Genomic DNA, 4644 nt, shown 5'->3' on the forward strand with positions numbered 1-4644 from the left:
GACTTGGTCATGGAGGTCTTGGTGGTCATTCCCGACTGGACAATTCCATATATCGCGTATATCCTGAGAAAAGAGCTCCCGGAGGATGAGGAAGAGGCTCGACAGATCGTCCGTTGATCTAAGGCCTTTACCGTAATCAAAGGACAATTATACAGAGAAAGCGCGACTGGAGTTGGTCAGAAGTGCATAACACCAGAAGAAGGTCGAATCATCCTCAATGATATCCACTCGGGAACCTGTGGTCATCATGCATCCTCTCGGACCATCGTGGCCAATGCCTACCGAGCCGGATTTTACTGGCCAAAGGCGAATGAGATGGCAAAGGAAATAGTGGATAAGTGCGAGGGATGTCAGTTCTACTCGAATATGTCGCACAAGCCTGCATCGGCTCTGAAGACCATCCCACTCGTCTGGCCTTTCGCAGTATGGGGGTTGGACATGGTCGGTCCTTTGAGAACAGGGCGAAGTGGCTTCACGCATGTACTGGTGGCAGTCGACAAATTCACCAAGTGGATTGAGGCTAAACCAATCAAGAACCTTGACGCCGGTGCTGCTGTTAGCTTCATCAGGGAACTAATATTCAGATATGGAGTCCCGCACAGCATCATTACGGATAATGGATCGAACTTTGACTCGGAGGAATTTAGAGATTTCTGTAACTCTCAAGGCACACGAGTCGACTACGCTTCTGTCGCTCATCCGCAGTCGAATGGACAAGCAGAGCGAGCCAATGGCCTGATTCTCAAGGGATTGAAACCCCGACTGATGCGTGATCTCAAGCATGCAGCTGGAGCTTGGGTCGACGAACTTCCCTCGGTGCTTTGGGGACTGCGGACCACACCTAATCGGTCGACCGGAAGAACCCCATTCTTCTTGGTCTACGGAGCTGAAGAAGTCTTGCCGAGTGATCTTCTCCACAATGCTCCTCGAGTTGAAATCTACAACGAAGCAGAAGCTGAACAAGCGCGGCAGGACGCAGTCGACCTTTTAGAGGAAGAAAGGGAGATGGCTCTGATCCGGTCGACCATCTACCAACAAGATTTGCGTCATTTCCACGCCAGAAATGTGAGGGGTCGAGCCTTCCAGGAAGGAGATTTAGTTCTCCGAGTGGATCAGAAGAAACAACACAAGCTTGCTCCTTCTTGGGAAGGACCCTTCATCGTCACCAAAGTTCTCCACAACGGGGCGTACCGTCTTTACAACATCGAGCATAATATCGACGAGCCCCGAGCTTGGAACGCGGAACTACTCCGCCCATTTTACACTTAAGTTTAATCACTCGGATGAGTTGCAATAAAGTACTTCTGTAGTCCATGGACCTCAAAATAATAGTGTCATAGTTCCTCCATAATTTTTGTCACTTTTTATTTTGTCCAATAAAATTTCCCCTCAGTGGGTGACTTAGCCGCGAATCCGTTTCGCCTAAGTTTGTAAAAATCCTCCGAGTTGTAAGCCAGACTTCCACTCGGAGGCTTAGCTGCGAATCCGTTTCGCCTAAGATTAAATAAAATCCTACCGAGTGGTGAGTCAGACTCCCACTCGGAGGCTTAGCTGCGAATCCGTTTTCGCCTAAGATTAAATAAAATCCTACCGAGTGGTAAGCCAGACTTCCACTCGGAGGCTTAGCTGCAGTCCAAGTACTCGCCTAAGTTATGAAAATCCTACCGAGTGAAGAGCAAACCTCTCACTCGGGGGCTTAGCTGCAGCCCAGTGCTCGCCTAAGTTGTCAAAAATCCTACCGAGTGGTGAGCCAGACTTCCACTCGGGGGCTTAGCTGCAGTCCAAGTACTCGCCTAAGTTATCAAAAATCCTACTGAGTGAAGAGCAAACCTCTCACTCGGGGGCTTAGCTGCAGCCCAGTGCTCGCCTAAGTTATCAGAAATCTTACCGAGTGAAGAGCAAACCTCTCACTCGGAGGCTTAGCTGCAGTCCAAGTACTCGCCTAAGTTATCAAAAATCCTACCGAGTGAAGAGCAAACCTCTCACTCGGGGGCTTAGCTGCAGCCCAGTGCTCGCCTAAGTTGTCAAAAATCCTACCGAGTGAAGAGCAAACCTCTCACTCGGGGGCTTAGCTGCAGCCCAGTGCTCGCCTAAGTTATCAGAAATCCTACCGAGTGAAGAGCAAACCTCTCACTCGGAGGCTTAGCTGCAGTCCAAGTACTCGCCTAAGTTATCAAAATTCCTACCGAGTGAAGAGCAAACCTCTCACTCGGGGGCTTAGCTGCAGCCCAGCGCTCGCCTAAGTTATCAGAAATCCTACCGAGTGAAGAGCAAACCTCTCACTCGGGGGCTTAGCTGCAGCCCAGTGCTCGCCTAAGATATAGAAATCCTACCGAGTGAAAAGCAAACCTCTCACTCGGGAGGCTTAGCTGCAGCCCAGCGCTCACCTAAGTGGACTAAGGAATAAGTCGATTGCAGTAAGCGCCCTGCTTTGAACCTGCAAAAGACATTTCGAGCCAAAAGCAATCATATTCAAACACCAAATTCAAGTTCGGATCGATACCTAAAGGAACCGAAAGTGCTCAGGCGCTAAGCCCGTTAAGGTTTATCGGTTACAACTCCACTCGGCATACCGAGGCAAATTTAAAGCGTCGAGCTTAGAAGAAGTTTTTTACCCCTCCTGTGGAGGGCTGGAAGGTGCAACAAACTCATCAAGATCAATTCCATCTTCGATCCGAGTGGCAGCCGCAAGGAAAGTTTCCATAAAGGACCTGAAGTCGTGTTTCTTGGTGTTGGCCACCCGGAGGGCTGCCAGCTTGTCTTCTCGCGCATCTTTGCAGTGGACTCGGGCCAGACACAGAGCAACATCTGCACCACACCGAGCCGAGGACTTTTTCCACTCCTGCACTCGACCAGGGATCGTGTTCAAGCGAGCCATCAGCGACTCGAGGTCGTTCTGAAGTGTCTCCCCGGGCCAGAGCGTCGAGTCGATGCGAGATGTGGCGACCTTCAGCCTTGCAAGATAGTCCACGACAGCTGCAACACGGGACTCCAGTCAGAAAACATTCATGGCAACTTCGTCGTCCATCGGAGAATTGACGGGGTCAAGGTTTGGTTCCAGCCGGCTAGTTTCTTCTTCAAAGTTTTGACATAATTCTGCAAGGACGATCACCGAGTCAAGGCGATGGTCGAATGGAAAAACCACGGTTGGAAATGATCTCCGAGCATAGAGATTTACCTTCAAGCATAAGAAACAGCTTCTTGGCAAGACCATTCAGGAAGGCCTCCAGATCTTTTTTCTTCCCAAGAGCAGCTTTCAGATTGGCATTTTCTTGCTCAAGCTTGGCGACTGAAGCTAACTTCTCGTCAACAAGCTTGATCTTCTCAGCTAGTTCAAGGTCCTACTTCTGTTGGGCCTCCCTCACCTTACCTGCAAGTTACAGCAAGATCAGATTTTGAAACAAATAAAGGGAAAAAGTAGTCGTCAAGGTCTCACCAAACATACCTTCGATCTCCTCCTTTGCCTTCGTCAGATTCTCCTGAACCAGCTTCAAATTCAGCTCGAGCTGAATGTGCTTGTTTTCCAGCTCAGAGTAGCGAGCCACAAGATCACAGGAGTTCTGCAAAGAACCAATCGACTAAATGTCAAACATAATTCACTTCCGAGTGAAAAAGGAAAAATCACGCGTTTCTAAGACTACAGCCGAATACAAGCATTCGACCGTAGTCTCGGGGACTACAGCCCCCACCGGTTTGCGAAATCCATTCGACATAGTCGAATGACGGAAAGACTGAAATTATAAAGCCTAAGGCCGACTGCCCGCAGTCGACCTTAGCCTTGGGGACTACACCCAGTGGGTGCACTCAACGTGCCCCCACTAATCCTATTTGAAGACAGAGTCGACCAGTCGACCTCAAAAAAAAAGAGATATATTCTTGAAGACTGTAATCGACTGCCAGCAGTCGACCACAGTCTCGGGGACTACACCCAGTGGGTGCACTCAGCGTGCCCCCACCGGTTTGCGAAATCCATTCGACATAGTCGAATGACGGAAAGACTGAAATTATAAAGCCTAAGGCCGACTGCCCGCAGTCGACCTTAGCCTTGGGGACTACACCCAGCGGGTGCACTCAGCGTGCCCCCGCTAACACGGAGTTTAACTCGACACACCCACTGGGTGACTACTATAAATTCTGGAAACAAAAGTTTCTGATAGCATATCCTAACAGAACAAATGGTGGTCGACTGACCTGAACATTGCGTTGGAGGGCGGAACTGGCGTCGTAAGCTGCCTGGCTCGCATCCCGGATGGTCTTCAACTGCTCCATCATGATCCCTGCCTGGCGTATTGCCTCCTTCGCTGCGCCAGCTTGGTCCTCTGGGACGTGGTGCATCGTGAAGAGGGAGGGCTGCGGAGCACTCGTCAGTGGATCTGCGAAGGACACGGTGTGTCGAGTGGTGTTCCCCTCCTCCGCGACCAGAGCCTCAGGCACCATCACATCCTGGCAGACGCTTTCCTACTCCTTCTGTACTTCAGTGGTTCCTCATCTTCATCATCATCAGGGAGAGTGATTACAACATTGGATGGAGCTACAGAAAAGAATCAGGATTAGATCATGAGTCAGTCGACTAAAGACAGTGTTAAGAGTATAGTACCAGGTTTTGAGGTTGCTGCGTCCTCCATCTCATGGTCATCAGCCCGG

This window comes from Triticum aestivum, chromosome 2A, assembly GCF_018294505.1.
Source record: "Triticum aestivum cultivar Chinese Spring chromosome 2A, IWGSC CS RefSeq v2.1, whole genome shotgun sequence".
NCBI classification, from domain to species: domain Eukaryota; kingdom Viridiplantae; phylum Streptophyta; class Magnoliopsida; order Poales; family Poaceae; genus Triticum; species Triticum aestivum.